Source organism: Puma concolor, chromosome B3 (genome assembly GCF_028749965.1).
Source record: "Puma concolor isolate L17-30 chromosome B3, mPumCon1.1.hap2, whole genome shotgun sequence".
Classification (NCBI taxonomy): domain Eukaryota; kingdom Metazoa; phylum Chordata; class Mammalia; order Carnivora; family Felidae; genus Puma; species Puma concolor.
In genome coordinates this window covers 60946222-60964353 of record NC_141672.1, presented here as the reverse complement: position 1 = coordinate 60964353, position 18132 = coordinate 60946222, and positions in this window count along the sequence as shown.

Below are 18132 nucleotides of genomic sequence, written 5' to 3'. Positions count from 1 at the left end.
CAAAAACCTGGAAGAAAATATATGAATACACTAACCATTTTTATTTCTGGGTGACTTTTATTTTTTATTTTATACTTTTATCTTTTTAAATGTTTAACTAGCGGTGTATTTTTTTTAATTTCAAAAAAAGAATAAATGCTATTTTGAAAGGAGTATTTACCTAAAATAATATGAGAAAGCTAAAGCAAAATGAATATTTCATCATTTGAATGTGTTATAAAATAGCATACCAGGCTGTCTACATATGGTGTTCCTACTCTGATTTCAGTGCTCAGTTTAAGCCTGTCTTAATATAGGAAGCACTGCACAATCACACCTCACAAGGAGAACTGAAGCTTTTCCCCACACACATAGCCCCACCTCTGGTGGCCTCAGGACCCTGCACCCCACTGCTACAGTCTCATCACATTGGACATGCCCTGTGCAAGCCTGGTACTTGTACATCAGCCTGATGCCTTTGGCCTATATTAGGGATAACTTAAGAAATGTGTCCCTGTATTTAATGCAAGGATATTTTTGAAGGTGAAATCTTGTTCCCTAATTATGCATGATCCTCTCATGAGGATCAATTGGGGAAAATTCTCTCTGGGCTCCATTTCAGGAATAGTTACACTTTTCCAGGACAACATGTTTGATTTTCATCTTGTAAACACTGTGAATCTTGTAACTAACCATGTTTCCCTCAGCTTGGCTACTAGAAAGTTTAGCGCTCAGTTTGTGACCCACCTCTCACAAAAAACTGGACAACACACTTTTAATGTGTGCCTCTTACCAGAAGTTTTCATGCTACTTTCAGACATTCTCTTTCTTCTTTTACCCCTATTTCATCACTTTTAAAAAGCTATCTGATCTCGGTGTTTAAATGTGTCATTTTATACTCTTAAAACTTTTTTTGAAACCAGGCATGTTACATATAAATCAGCTAATTAATAAGACAAACAACTCGGGTTCTTTTGCGCTATTATTTTCTGTACCATTTTACAATAAGTTTATTTCCTATGTTAGGAATTTCCTATGTTAGAGTAAACGTTACTTCATTACAGAATTTATGTATTATTCTTTTGAATACAAAATATTTCTATAATGCATATTTTTTTAAACATCTTAATAATTAATTGGAGAGGGGTGTTTGTTTTTTCTCCAGATGGCTGGTGACTTGTCAAGAGGGTTACCATGTGAACAACACTGTTTTCTACCACATCATAAACTGATTAGGTAGAAATTTTAATTTATTCTAATGACCAAAATCTTAATTTACAACATCAACCATGTTTTAAAATATTCACACATCTGTTCCAGTTACATTGCAATGGCAAAGATGCATTTCTTTTTTATTTGGCAAGCACTACAAATATATCTGTTATTTACTAGCGTGTTCCCTCATCTATCAAGGTTGCTCAGAGCAGACAGCATTTAGTGATTAAGTAAGGCATGGCAAAGAATGATAAAAAAGAAAAATTATTTCAGCCGTAGTTATGTTAATTCAGGAATGTCAACTCTAAATGTGAACTCTCCCATCAAGTAAGTATTTCCCAAAAGGAAGCTTGACCACCATTTCAACACGGAATCAATAAATATAATTAGTGCAGTCAGAGCATTCATTGTGCTGGGCTTTCTTTTTTTGCTAGTTGGTTCCATAGCAAAGTCTCAAATTAAACTGAGACCTTCAGAAACCCCAAAAGACCAGCCCACAGTGAAATTAAATGGGTAATGGCAATAGGGAGAGGAAAATATTTTAATGGAACATTCGATTTCATGAATTTAGGTCCTCTCTCTACTTATTTTTCAAAGCACCTTTGGGGGCTTTGTTTTTGTTTTTTTTTTTCCATGTTATTCATACTTCATCATACATCTCTGTAGGGCATCTCTCTAAAGGATATCTGGAGAGGCAAAGAAAATGCCATCAGTTATCAGTCCCCTTAGAGCACTTTACTTCTAAAGAAGACCCTCTCCTGGTTATTTATGGATAAATACAATTCTATTTTGTCCTGGGTGTTCCCCAGGTGATTAAATAAAATATAGTTAAGATATTTTTAGAGAAGCTATGTGTAATGAAATACCTTTGAGACAGAAAAAAATAGATGAAACGACAGCTCTATTGACTCTCCGTTTAGACAGCTCATCGGCAGCAATAGCTCATAACTCTCTAGGAAAACTCAGGTCTGAAAATTCTGTTTGGCAGTATGAAACGGTTACCCCATAACCTGGCTAACCCGAGGTCAAGATTTGGAAGAGCAAGCAGGCTTGAAGACAAGGCAGATACTCTAAACCAGATGAACAGGTAGCTAAATAAGAGACAGAAACATTAGCTAAGACAAGAGTCTCATTGTTACCAAAGGTTTTACACAGTCTTTCATCTTATAACAAACATTGAGCAGCTAAGGCACTACTAATAGTTACAAGTATCCCAGGCACTCTGTTAGGCCCCGGGATTCCAGAGATACGGGAAACATGATTATCTCCCCCAGAACAGCACAGTGTAACACAAAGATAAAGTAACAGCAACAGGAGCTCCATTTATTAGCACTTACTCTATACCAGACACTGTGCTATGTATTTTACATGCCTTTTCTCATTTACCCCTTACCACAACCCCAGGAAAAAAATTTTTTGTCCTTCACAACTCAACTCTCCTGGGCTGTACAAAAAGGTTAGGACAGTACCATAAGCACGAAGCTGACTCGAGCCCAGATACCTTGCCAACTTGCACAGTGGAGCCCCAATAAGGCAGGCACCATTATTCTTCCCACATTACAGTCAGGAAATAGAAGTTCAGAGAAGCTAAGTGACTTACGAAAACAAAACAGCTAGTGAATGGCAGGACCTGACCTCATTACTAGACTTTTAACCATGTCTGAAACATCAAGGGACAAGAACAGGAGATTCATTAAAGAAGCAGTGCAAATGGCCAATAAATGTTAAAAATGTAACTTCTCTGGGTATGAAATAATGCAAATTAAAATATGTCATCAATTAAATTGGAAGTTTTACCTGTTGAACATTTTTTGACAAAGTAGTGGGCCCTCATAACCGCCAGTGTAAACACGAAGTGACCACTTTCAAGAGGACACTTATTATTAATTAATCATTTGTATCACTAATTAATATTATATATTAATAATTATTAATATTTACAATATTAATTGGTTTGACAAAATGGAAATATAAAACCAGCAATTCAACTTCTAAGTTTTTACCTTAGGAAATAATAAAAATGAGTCAAATATTTTCTATGTACTTATTTATACATTCACTCAATTGATAAGTATTTTCTAGGCACCTGGGATAGAATATTGAGCAAGATATACTCAGCCAACGTCTCCATTGAGTTTAAGGATGATGATGTTCATTATAATATTATTCAGATAGTAATCAAAATATTAGAAATAATAGGGGTTAAATACACTATGACACATCCACTAAATGCAATAAATTGCAGCCTTAAAATAAAATACTATGCTGTAGAAGAATGCTTAATGTATTAAAAAAATGTTCATGCTATATTATGCAAAAGTAGCTTATAAAATACAATGCTATAAAACAGAATACATGTTCAGTACAGTCCAAGTTTTGTAGATTTTAAAATTGCATTTATTCATTCACTCAACAAATATTTATTGAAAACCTATTACGTGACAGACCCTGAGGAAACAGCTATAAACAAAATAGATAAAGGTTTTGCCCCCACAGGGCACTGACAGTAACTCTGCACTGACAGTTCAGAGCCTGCTTGGGATTCTTCTCTCTCTTTCTCTCTCCCCCTCCTCTGCTTATGTGCTTTCTCTCTCATTCAAAATAAAAAATAAACTTAAAAAAAAAAAAAAACAACCTTCATTTCCTTCAGTGCCCAGATCCTATGTACCTAAAAGGAATAACCCTAACATACTACTTCTTGCTAAATGGTGTTTTATGATGGCTGTCTTCTTGGTAAGAGCCAGCCATGTAAGAACTCTGCATTTTATTTTTTTTTTTAATGTTTGTTTATTTATCTATGAGAGAGAGTGAAAGGGCACAAGTGGGGGAGAGGCAGAGAGAAGGAAAGGGAGACACAGTATCCAAAGCAGGCTCCAGGCTCTGCGTTGTCAGCACAGAGCCCGACGTGGGGCTTGAACCCACAAACAGTGAGATCATGACTTGATGCTCAACCAACTGAGCCACGCAGGCACACCATGAACTCTGCATTTTAAATTACGATGCCCATGGAGTGAATCCATAGGACCAATCTGTCTTGATGGCATGTCAGGTCCCACAGCAGTTGAGTGAGGGAGATTATTCTGAGCCTTCTCTATGTCCATTCAGAGTCAGACTCACTGCCATTATGACTGGCTCAAACTACTAGAATTTCTTGTTTATTTCCCTTTCGCTTATCATCAGGTTTCTGATGATAACCAAGTCATCCCTTTACCATCTAGACTTTCCTTTTTCATTTTCCTTCAGCGATCGCTATTTTACCCCTAGAAGGTTTCTCAGAAATTTCACAGACCATACTCAGGAATATGTGCTTAAGACCCCTCATAAGTATAAAACATAAAATATAGAAAGGTGAAATATCTCCAACTCAACCCGAACAAGCCCTCAGAAAGGCTATTAGTTGAGGAGGTTACATATGTGGAAGAGAACAGGGAAATTGAAAACAAAAATGATGAATAAAAGGAAAATAATACAGATGTGGAATACTAAAAGTTAGATGAAGAGAAATGTAACTAGAAAGTTATTTATAGAAAAGTAACAGCCACTTTTTTTTTTCTTATTCCCATCTAGCACTTCCAGCAAGAATGTTCCCTAAACTCAGTTTTTCCTCTCACTTCTATTAGTGGTTGTGATGTTTACCTCCTGTCTGCTTCTCTTCTGTGCCTGAGTATATAGTTACTTCTTCTCTTTTCATATACACACAAGAGAAATAAACAGTCAGTCTCTTGGCAACAAAAATCAATCAACTAGATATAAAATTTACTAAAACTACATTAATAAAGTTATGGGAAAATCATATCTACATTCTCTAGACTGATGAATAAATATTATTCACTTCTCAGTGGTGTCATTTTCTCACATTTATACTGTTAACATCTCTCAGAACCCAATAGTAAAACAATAGTAGAAAGCCTAAGTATCCCACAGAGGCAATATTTAAGATTCGGCTGTCCTCAAAAACCCAAAATGTGCAGTCGCCGTGCCTGACTGGCATTCATAAAGGTGGCCACGGTCATTGGTGCCATCTTCCCTGGGCCAGAGGCCAAAGGTTATGGCAACTAGTCCCTTGCTCAGCCGCTGTCCTGAAAATCGCTGCAGCAGCCAAGCCTTTCTTCTATGCCAAAGGGCCATAATGTTTAGAGACACCCCGGTTTTATTGTGAAATCTCAAAATATACCACCACTGAGACTAACACTCCCACGAAACATCGCAGTACAATAACACGAAACTAACCTTGATGTACACCTTTTCTCTAACAAGAGTTTTAATTAAGACCATTATGGAATTTCCCTCCACCCCCAGGGAAACACAATTCTAATTTCATAACTCAGTCAATGGAACAGTAGAATTCAATTTGAAAATTCTGAACACACTCTTCAGAAATACATCTATTTTGTAAAGTGGAGGTATACCTCAATATACACAGTTTGCCCAAAGCCCCAGTGAGAACATCAAAAGTAATTTGGAAAAGAGAATTGATGTTTGTGTGAAAAATAACGTCATTTAACACATTTGGTTTGCCTGAGGAAAGAACAGCTTACGAGGACTCTTTCTGTGAACTGTAAACACCACAAAGATTTTAAATAGAAAGAATGAGAAGAAGTTAAGAAGAATTAAGTGCAAATTGGTTATCAGGAAAAGGAAAAACTGTCCCCGTATCATGAACATCTCCCCCCTGGGATTAACTAGGACATAAATGGACTCACTGAAGAACTAATAACGACTCTAATGGTGGAGATATGTGATAGTTTTAAATTAGACATAAGGAAGGAACAGCCTAGGTGGCCATTCTTGAGAAAATTTAGAGCTTTCTCTTCAACCTTCACTTGAGTATGCTAAATACTCATGTTGCATGGAAATAACTGGGGAAAGAAGAGGATAGCCAGCAGAATACAGCATGCAATTCAAAGGTTCGCAGCCCCTTAGGAGAGCCTCCAGTGAACACAGAGTCTCCCCCATTAAAGCAGCCTTTCCTCTGTGCATGGGTATACTTCTCGCCTGTTCTGTTTTGGCCACTGCATGGCTTCCACCCAGTGACAACACTGACATCCAGTGTCCCCAGCATAAGGGACATTACTGCTGTTCTCCAACCGTAAGAATTTGAATGTTTGGGAATGCCCAAAAGCCAGCACTCCTGGCATGGGTGTTATTTCTCTTAGGAAAGACAGTGGGGCAAGGAAAAGGATATTGTTTCAAATGCCTTCAGAATAGCACATATTAATGAGTTGAAAAACATGAGAGGGGCGCCTGGTTGGCTTAGTCTGTTGAGCGTCTGACTTCGGCTCAGGTCACGATCTCGGGATTCATGAGTTCCAGCCCCATGTTGGGCTGTGTGCTGAAAGCTCAGAGCCTGGAGCCTGCTTCTGATTCTGTATCTCCCTCTCTCCCTCTGTGCCCCTGCCCCCGCCCCCTCTCTCTCTCTCTCAAAATAAATATTTTAAAAAATTAATAAAAAAAGAAAAACATGAGGAAACTTGTTCATAAATCCATGAGAGGCACTTTGAGAAAAGACACTTTGCATGGAGCTAGACATCCTGTACTGAAAGGAGGCTATGGTGCCAGCAGCACTTAAGACATTGATGTGAACTCTTATTTGTAGTATATCATTTTAATTTAATTTAATGACTATCTTATATTGAAATATGTTATAATACTATTTTTTTGTGAATTATATTATATAATTACTGATTATATAATGTGAATTTCTTTTGTACCCACACAAAAAGTAAGGCTTTGGGATATCTGGGTTTTATGCCAAAATTGTGATTTTGGAGAACTGAAAATTTTACTTTATTTGATTTATAGAATCTGAAATTTTTGTCTCATTCATTCAGTATTAGAGCATGGTGCTGTTAAATGAAGAATAGAGGGGTTTCTTACTTGTTCATCATTTGTGTTTCTAATCAAAAGGCGATGACAAAATGATAACACAAAAATCACTCCTGCATACCGTCAGCTGTAGCCATCCCTGCTAAAGACCCTAACGCTTCCACTCAAAAGAAGACATTTGTTTGCTAACTAGTGTTGTTGCAAAATCTATGGCTCACAAAATCTATGGCACAGTAACTGGTCTCTGCCGCATGTAAACTGCATAGCTCCTCACTGGCTCAAAAGCAATAACAAACACATAGTGCTAACTATGCCTAGACACTGCTCTAATTGCTCTACACATTGTAATTTATTTATGGCCCAATTAAGAAGTTGCTATTTTTTTTAAGTTTATGTATTTATTTTGAGAGAAAGCATGGGCATCCACAAGGGGCAGAGAGAGAGGGAGAGAGAGAGAATACCAAGCAGGCTCCATGCTGTCAGCACAGAGCCCAACACGGGGCTGGATCTCAGGAACTGTGAGATCATGACCTGAGCCAAAACCAAGAGTCAGACGCTTAACCGACTGAGCCACCCAGGTGCCCAAGAAGTTGCTAGTTTTAATTCTTGTTTTAAAGATTAGGAAATCAAGGCACTGAAAGTTAGATATCAGGATGTATGACCAGGCAGTCTGCACCCAGGGCCTTAACCACTATTTTTCACTTCCTTACGGACTGGGACCTAAAGACATAAGGAGCTGGCCCCATCCTGCTGGAGTGGAAAAGGGAGCACTGATAGAGAGAAGAAGGAGATGCCATTAAAAATATCAGCAACATAACAGACAAATTCCAAGGGCAAGGCATGATGCAAAAGGAAAAGCAAAGATCTACAGTGGGTGAAGAGAACAGAGTAAATCTGTCCCAGACTACTTCTATTTCTAATCTATAAAAGGCAACACTTTCTTTCTTAGAGTCCCTGGATTCTCCTTTTTTTTATTTGAAGTATAGTTGAGGAACAATGTTACGTTAGTTCCAGGTATGCAACATACTAATGTATACATTTGCTAGGCTTGCCACTGCGTAACTACCATCTGTCACTATACAACACTTTTTACAATACCATTTAGTATATTCCCTATGCTGTATGTTTTATTCAGTCCTTGGATTCTTAACCCACACCAGAGCTCATATTTGGTGGTGGTGAATTAGGGGGTGATGTGTATTTCTTAAAAAGGAGTTGCTACAAAAATATATCCCAATGCCACCCCACAGTATCTATGTTGCTGGTCATGAGGAGCACCAACCAAAATGCCACTCTACCTTTAATGATGTCTGGGAAGCAGAGCAATCGTGGCAGACTGAGCTATTGTTCCAAAATTGTAAACAATGTCTCGTGTCTGCCTTTTCCTTCCTCCCCCTCTAACTGGTTTGCCCTTCCTGATGTTTTTGAGAGCTTTGGCTTTATAAACAGAGAGGAGGGAAGAGTCTTATTGGAGAAGGGTTGGAAGAAAGACAAGAGCCCAGAGGGGATAGAATGGCATCTGATCCTTACCTAATCTCTTGAATTGGCTTTGGGCCCCCTTTGGAGAAGGAAGTTGAGGATTTTATGAAATTCTGGCACAGCAGAGTTGTACTGGTCAGTGACCAAGCGTGGCCCAGAACTGAACAGCAGGCTACTCTACAAACCAGTGCTCAAGACTCCAAGAAGCAATGGCTCTGGAAGAACCCAAAGGTAGTACTCAGCACGCGCACTGGCATCTTATGATTGGCAGTGGCAAAGCACTTCTGCAGGTAGGTAGTAGGCTTGGACAGTGAGCACCAGGACAGTGTGAATAGGTGTCACGTGGCATCCAATAGGCTGACTTGTAGGCCTACGTGAAGCAACTTTTGGGGACATCTGATCAAGTTAATGGGGCCTTCTCCCATCCAAATGTTAGTTAGAAAATGGAAGTGTAGCTTTATTTTATAATCACACACCAGTGTGTGACATAGCACATTTATTTAGGTAAGAGTTCACTTTAGATCCAATTACCTCATATTTGGGCTGCTGCAATAGCCTTCCAGCTGGTCTCCCTGCCTCCAGACTTTCCGTCCTGTAGGCTACATGATATCATCCCCCAAAGCATTTCATCGTGTTATTTTCCTGCTCAAAACTTAACTCTATTTCACAAAATGAAGTACACCTGTGGGCAAACTGTGATTCTAACTACAGACAAGGGCTGGTAGGATGATCAGTCATCCCAGCTTGCCCAGGACTGCCCTGGTTTTAGCAATGAAAATCTCATGTGCTGGAAAAGCCTTCAGCCCCAGGAATACTGGAAAGGTTGGTCACTCTCACTGACCATTGATTTCTGCTTGGGATTTGCATAAAGGTGTATGTGGGGGTGGGGGGGGTATGTTTTATTTTTTTATTATGCATTCCAACACAGACAAGAACCATTAACAACGGCTATTTTTACACCAAGGAGCAGTGAAATTTAGTTGCTTACTTCATATAGACAGCTTGGTCGCTATGGCAACAGTGCGTGGCAAACTTGATTGTTCAAACACATAAAATCAACAAATCTTTCAGTGTTTGCTTCATACTTTTAAGTTTTATTATTTGCTACCATAGAGCTGAGCCCCTTGCATTGTGAAATTGCATTATAATACTTTAACATAATTACTTACTTTCCATAATATCATTATCAACAATTAGCTATCTTATTTGTAACAGCTGTTAAAAACATGTATTTCCTTTGAGAGAATTTTTAGGGCATCAATTTAATAAAATCAATTTAAGGCACATGAATTTTAAACTCTCTGTGGACAAGTCTGAACAATACTAAATTCCTATGCACAGGCAACACCTAACATATCCACAGTTACAGTGAGTAGTCTGTACATCTTCATGGGATGAAGTTAAGACTCTGATATTATTCATTTATGTAGACCCTACCTTGCCCCATAAAAGATTTAAGGAGGCTTTAAAAATACAAGATAAAGCAAGCAAGCAAGCAAGCAAGCAAGAAATGGAGATAAAAAGAAAATGTGGGTAGAAAAGTAAATTGGTGCCATGAATAGTAAGGTTAGTACAAAAAAAAAAAAAAAAAAAAAAAAAAAAGGACAAGCCAAGAAGTTCCATATCCTTGCAAAATTCTGAAGATGTGTTACATATCTGCTTCGGACCCACATAACAGGTAATTCAAAAAGAAACATCATCCTCTATTATAAAATTTAATGTCCTTTTGGTAAAAACAAACCTGTAACACACAAACAGCATAAACTTAGCTAATAGGGAGATGATACATATTTATCATATGGTCTTCACATAAGAGATACTATTTAAGGATAAATGTCTAAATCAATGTCCAATTATGTCACCTAAGACCACTTGTATAGATGAAGAGGTTTCCTTGATTATTTAAAAGGAAAAATGTCTTATTCATCTTTTTAAAAAAAAGAGAGAGAGAGAAACAACTCTGAAAATTGCAAAATAGTGATCTTAACTTTGACTCTTTGTTACTTCCTCCAAATACTTTTTTTTATAATTGATTGATAAAACAGAAAAAAGCACAAGGTGGGGCACCTGGGTGGCTCAGTCGGTTAAGCGTCCAACTTCAGTTCAGGTCATGATCTCATGGTTTGTGGGTTTAAGCCCCCCATCAGGCTCTGTACTGACAACTCAGAGCCTGGAGCCTGCTTCTGATTCTGTGTCATCCTGTCTCCCTGTCCTTCCCCTGCTTGCACTCTATCTCTCTCTGTCTCTCGCTGTCTCTCAAAAATACGTAAATAAACATTAAAAAAAATTTTTTAAACAAAAAAAAAGCACAAGGTAATAGGTAATAACCAGCATGGCTTTGAAAGAAATCATGTAAAGAATTTTACTTAATGTTTTCTTGTTAAAACAATGGACAAGAAATTGTTGTCTGTGTGGCCCACAAACACAGCATGCAATAATATACCAATAAAAGCAATCACTGGCATAGGTCCTTAGGATTGACAAAGGGATTTTACATACAATACTTCACTGATCCTTCTTTGACACCAACTGTACAAAACAGGAAACTAAAGTGAACCAACTTTTCTAACTTGCAAATGGTGATTTCAGACTCAAACTTATTTCTGACTCCAAAGCCCATAATCATTCTATTGCCTCTAACTACCGAATAAAGTAGCCACATAATACAAAAAAAAAAAGGATTTTTTAGCAAGAACATAGTATGTAAGTTATAGAAGGTAAACTTGGCTGTGATATTGTACTATTAGGTACACAAGGTATTACCACTGAGGAAGACTGGGTAAGTGCACTCTGTACTATTTCTTGCAAATGCATATGAATCTGTAATACCTCAAAATAAAAAGTTTTTAAGACCATAATTTTTTTTAACCATATTTGATAATGGTTTTTCCTTTATAAGGTTATAAGTAAAAAAATAAAACTTGTGGCCTCGAGTTTGATCTTCATGCTTTAAGAGAAAAAACAGGGTATGGTAAAAGCTACAATATTGGAAAATAAGACTTTGTAAAAAAAGGTAAATAAAACATGGGGAATAGAGTAGGTATGAATAAATCTTTTAATCTAAAAAATACATCCAAAGAAAATATACTTCAATTAAGAAGATAAGGAAAGAAATTCTAACAATCTTTCTCATAATAGGACTAAATACTGCAATAGCCCAGGAAAACTAGCCAGCTGTCTTGAAAAGAAGGATTCACCTGGTTGGTGGTTATGGGCTCAGTAAGTGGCCTTTTTTGGTTCCTTGGCAGTTCCACAAGGTGACCAGAGTCATACAGGGAAACAAAAGAGCGAATGCTAGGTCCATCATTTTCTAGTGGTAGAACCTGAGCAAATCATATAACCTCTGTGGGCCTCTGTTTTCGTATTTTCAAATAATGACAAAGGGATGTTGTACCTTATAAACTGAAAAATTCTAGAGAAGCATTAGTTGTTAAAACTGTCTGCTAGTTCACAGGGTTCAAAAGAGACATATTTCATTTCTATGAAAGCATCAGAGATAACATTAAGAATAAGAAGAGTGGGTTAACCATCTATGTAGTGGGATATGGGAAGCACTGACAACCAAGTCTTCCATAATGGAAATGAGTCCATCCTTACCCTAAGTCTACCGAAATGCTCAGTATTCCACCACTGAAGACTCCCCTTCCTCTAATACATTGTCAACACCCCAGGGAAAGTCGTAGGTCTTATTTATTATTATAGATGGCATAATGCCAAACAAAGAGCATATGCTCAAGACATACCTAATAGCCATTGAAAGGGGGTCTGTATCTCTAGAAATCCAAATTTGAATTCCAACAGGATTGCAAAAGATGATATGCTGAGGTTTTTTGAATTACTGACTGTGAAGGGTTACCTACAGTAGTAGACTTGCAGTGTGACACCTGGGTCCCTCCCCACTCTAGGACTGAAGTACTTACAACAAAGTCCCTTTTCTGGACTTGCTCTCACTAAAGAAAGCCACCCCACCCAAAATCATGTCTCCACCCCAGAGGTATAATGGCCCAGTTTCTGTGTCTGAATTTGGGCCAATTCTAGAGGACCATCCTTGCTCCAGGACTGTCTGTGGGGTCAACTGAGGCTCCCGTTGCAACTTGTTTCAGTCACTGTTCTGCAGAGAAATAGACCCAATAGATGAGAGAGAGAAAGAGATGGCAATATATTATGAGGAATTGGCTCACATGATTTCAGAGGCCAAGAAGTTCCTGGATCTGCCATTGTCAAGCTGCAGACACAGATAAGCTGTGGTGTAATTCAGTCCCCAGGCCAAAGGCCTAAGAACCGGGGGAGCTGATGGTAATTGCGGACTGATGGCATAAGTCCACTATGACAGCTCAAACAGGCAGAAAAGAAATAAATTCTCCCTCCATCTTTTCTTCTACTCATGTCTCCATTGGAATGGATGATATCCACCCACATTGGGAAGGGTAATCTGCCTGCCTTACTGAGTCCATCATTCAAGTGTTATCTCACCCAGAAACACCTTCACAGACACAATCAGAAAAATATTTAGCCAAGTATCTGGACACCCCATGGTCCAGTCAAGTTGATGCATAAAATTAACCATCACAAAGCTTCCGCACAGCGAAGTAAACAATCAGCAAAACTAAAAGGCAACCAACAGAATGGAAGAAGATATTTTGGATACTAACCCTTTGGGTAAAGGGGTTAGTATCCTTTACCCAAAGGGTTAGTACCCAAAATCTATAAAGAACTTATCAAACTCAACACCCAAAAAAAAACAAATAACCCAGTGAAGAAATGGGCAAAAGACATGAATAGACACTTCTCCAAAGAACACATCCAGATGGCTAACACATACATGAAAATATGCTCAATATCACTCATCATCAGGGAAATACAAATCAAAACCACAATGAGATACCACCTCACACCAGTCAGAATGGCTAAAAGTAACAATTCAGGCAACAACAGATGTTGGCGAGGATGCGGAGAAGATCTCTTTTGCACCACTGGTGGGAATGCAAACTGGTGCGGCCACTCTGGAAAACAGTATGGAGGTTCCTCAAAAAGTTAAAAATAGAATGAGCCTATGACCCAGCAATGGCACTACCAGGTATTTATCCAAGGGATACAGGTGTGCTGTTTCAAAGGGACACATGCACCCCAATGTTTACAGCAGCACTATCAACAACGGCCAAAGTATGGAAAGAGCCCAAATGTCCATTGACAGATGAATGGATAAAGAAGATGTGGCATATATACACAGTGGAGTATTACTGGCAATCAAAAGGAATGAAATCTTATCATTTGCAACAACATGGATGGAACTAGTGGGTATTATGTTAAGTGAAATTAGTCAGAGAAAGACAAATATCATATGATTTCAATCACATGTAGAATTTAAGATACCAAACAGATGAACATAGGGGAAGGGAAGCAAAAGTAATATAAAAACAGGGAAGGGGACAAACATAAGAGATTCTTAAATATAGAGAACAAACTGAGGGTTGCTGGAGGGGTTGTGGGAGGATGGATGGGCTAAATGGGTAAGGGGTATTAAGGAAGACACTTGTTGGGATGAGCACTGAGTGTTATACATAGGGGATGAATCTCTGGAATCTATTCCTGAAATCATATTGTACTATATGCTAACTAACTTGGATGCAAATTAAAAAAATCAATAACCATCACACAACCACACTGGAGTGATCCTTTTCCTTCTACTCCACCCAGCCTCCTCACTACCCCATGGCTGTTGATGCTCAGATCACTTTCCAATAAATGTTGGAATGCCTGTAAATGTTTCAGGGTCAGTTTCTGGGGGAACTCATCTGTGTCACCTATTTCCCCTGTAAATAAAGTTAACACTTCAGTGAGACACAATCATTTTGATAAGCGCTCCCAAGTATGAAACCATACTAGAAAACCAGACCTGCCTTCTGTGCCATTAAGAACCTAATGACTATATGAGAAAGATGGTAACTATTGTTACACCTTTCTGAGTAAACGTAGCTTTCATTAAACCTTCAATATTTTTCACTTCATGACTCATATACACATGTTAAGAAGTCATCCAAGTTCTGAATTTTCTTGCTGCCCTCTATCAGGAACGTGTGAAAATGCAATTGCTGATTAATAAGAACTAGGTTTCTGGTATCTTTTTCACACTATCTCTTTGGACCACCGGAGAGTAACTGTGAAGCCTCCAGTACATTCCAAGCTGAATTATTTCAACTTCATAACTTTACACAATGAATAAGTGTTAAAATTGAAGAAGGTAATCTTTATTGCATTCTGAGGAAAACAATATAGAGCAATGGTTTACTGAATGTAATTTAAAAGTTTTTACTGATCTTAATCTATATCAGCATGTACACAAATTATACTTCTTTAATTGCATTTTCAAAAAGCATCAAAACATTTAAGTTAAATGGCACGATTTAGGAAATATTTGATGTCACGATGATGCTACCCAGGGTACCTCATTATGTGTCTATCATTTAACAACAGCATATTTAGGATTCACAAAATTTAGTTCATTCAATCAACAAACATCATTTTAGCCTTCTTTGTGCATCAAAACTCTGTGCCACTCTTGAGAATATAAAGGAAATGGAAATCTATGTTTGCTTTTACTTTCAAAGCATTCTATCTAACAGAGGTTTGTGATTTCTGTCCATCTGTTTAGCCAAGTTTCTCTCAGGAAGTAATGAATCAGAAGGGAAAATGAACAAACCAAGCTTAGTGGATTCTCCACCTTTCGTGATTTTTAGGAAATCTTAATGAGAACCAAATCACTGACTCTGGAGCTCTACCCCTCTCTAAAATTTTAGAGGAGGTCAGATAATCCTTCAATCTCCTTAGAAGAATCAGGTAGGAAAGAATATTTTCGACTTCACAGCCCTGATTAAATATTTTTATCAGAATCAGGTCTGGGTTCCAGCAGGGTAATTCATTGGTCTCCATGGTAAAAGAAATGTAGAGTTGTTTTTAATAGAACAGTAAATTAAAAAATAAAAATTTTTCCTATGCTTGATCTACTGGAAGACACAGACACTTTGATTACACTTAGTCATTACCTTTTCCATCTCTTTGCACAAACAAATGTCAAGGGAAGAAATATATTTTATGTACACCATCATGAGCAAGATGAAGATAGATTTCATTTCCATAAAATATAAATAAATTTTAATTTAACTGTACATTGTTGCTGAAAGTTAGCCCAATACTTAATATAGAAACATGACCAGATGAGATAATATGCATGCAAATGCTTATAAACCCAAAGATTTAGCAAAAGTACTTGATCATTACTAATCATCTATGTGAGTGAGTTTATGTGGCATCAAATAAGAGACTTTAAACTTTGGCCAGCACTGCAAGACCCGTCACATAAAATCCTGGAAATCTGGAAATGATTGATGCTGACAAATTATACGCCCTTCCTAAAAAGTCTTCAAAGAGTGACATATTTTCAAAACAAGTATAGACCAGTCAGCTTTGGAAATGACAAAAGCATATAATATGCACTGTTAATTGCTGACATTTATAAGGAGTTGACAGTAGATATCACTTATCATAGAAATTACTAATAGCAATTTGCATACCCAAAGCCCATAATAAAATTTCTCTAAGTTTGATTTTTTTTTAATTTATTTTCAACCCTCATGTTAATGTCTCTTTCATTAATATGAAGTATAACACAGGGTCTTTCTACATTTTTTAGAACACACACAGATGATAAAATGTGTACCAGGTCTGCCCTGGCCACCTGAGGAATTAGGAGATGAACATCTTGGCACATTTAAAACCAAAGTGGGGGGCCCCTGGGTGACTCAGTCGGTTGGGCGTCCAACTTCAGCTCAGGTCATGATCTCAGGATTCATGGGTTCGAGCCCCATGTCAGGCTATGTGCTGACAGCTCAGATCCTGGAGCCTGCTTCAGATTCTGTGTCTCCTTCTCTCTCTGCCTCTCCCCCACTTGTGCGCTCTCTCTGTCTCTCTCTCTCTCTCTCAAAAATAAATAAAATGTAAAAACAAAAACAAAAAAACAAAGTGGGACACCAGCTTAATACAGACAGTTTTATAGAAATCACCTATTCTCTAAATGGATTCATCTAAATAATTTATTTATCTGCCAACTCATACTAAAGAGAGTCCTAGATATTTGTAATTAAGGTAAATCTCACTATGAAATTACCTTAAAGTCCTTGTCTTTATTGTGTTAATTACAATTAATCACATACAAAAAGTGATTTGTGGCCTTACCAGTCTTTGCTATGACAAAATACTGTCATTTTGTTGTTTTGTTGGGAAACACAGTGGCGCTGCTAACAGAAAATGTGTAGACAAGGAGTGACAAGCTGGCCCAACGTTGGTTACTGGAAAGTGAAGATCTGCTACTTAGCAGATCTAGAAAAAAACAGCTCTGCCTTCCCACAGTGGGTCTAAGAACGTGGGACCAGCTCCTATGGACTAGATGTGGACCATTCTGATGAAACAGTCTGCACTTCTTTGAATCTCACCCAAGAAAACCCTACCCTGAAAGGAGGGGCAATGAGACAGCTGTTGGGGTCTTAAAGGGAGGGGCCGCCTGAGGGGTAGGTAGTCCCTCCTGCCTGAGAACTACGGGCCGGAGAGATGGTCATCCTGGCATCCAGAGCCAGAGGGCCCCACAAGGGAGGCTCCAAGTGCTTGCAAACCTGTCCACAGGAGCAGCTTTAAATGCTTGCTGGGCATAGAGAGCACAAGTTTTCGGTTGGTCTCAGCCTATCAACAGAAATGCTTTCAGCTAGGGGGCACCTAGGGGGATCAGTCGGTGAAGCTGTGACTTGGGCTCAGGTCATGATCTCAAGGCTCCTGAGTTTGATCCCCGCATTGGGCTCTGTGCTAACAGCTCAGAGCCTGAAGTCTGCTTCAGATTCTGTGTCTCCCTCTCTCTCTCTGCTCCTCCTCATGCCTGCTCTGTCTCTCTCAAAAATAAATAAAACATTAAAAAAAGAAGAAAGAAAAGAAATGCTATCAGCTAGAAAAGTCTGGAGCACTCACCAGGGCCCACACTACTTTGTGGCTCTTATGACTGCAAGACCTACTTCAGCAACATCCACCAGAGAACTTAAAAAAAAAAAAAACAGGTCTTGGAAGTAACACAGTATGCCAGGGCCAGGGTCACACAGGGAGGTCATCATGGGAAAGAGAAAGGGAAAGCACAGACCTGAAGTTCTGCCTTCACTGGGTTCAAGGGTAGAGTGCCTGGAGTTTCACGGGTTCATTCTTTACTGGTAAATTTAAAATATAAGAGTGGAAGAGAGACTGCTGGGAAGATGGTGGCATAGGAGGACGCTGGGCTCATCTCCTCCTGCTGATGGCTTAGATTCTACCCACATCTGCCTAAATAACCCAGAAAACCACCAGAAGACTGGCAGAACAGACTCTCAAGAGCCAAGGGTAGACAAGCGGCCCATGGAAGAGGGTAGGCAGAGCGGAGAGGTGGTGCATGCTACACAGACTGGCGGGAGGGAGCCAGGGTGGTGGAGGGGCAGCCTGCCGGGCAAGGCAGAGACCCCGAGGTCTGGCCTGCAAAAGCCGAGGGGCCGGACTGCATGAGTTCTGATAGCCAGCGGGACTTAACAACTAGAATGTTAAAAGTCAACACCTCTGCTCTCAGAG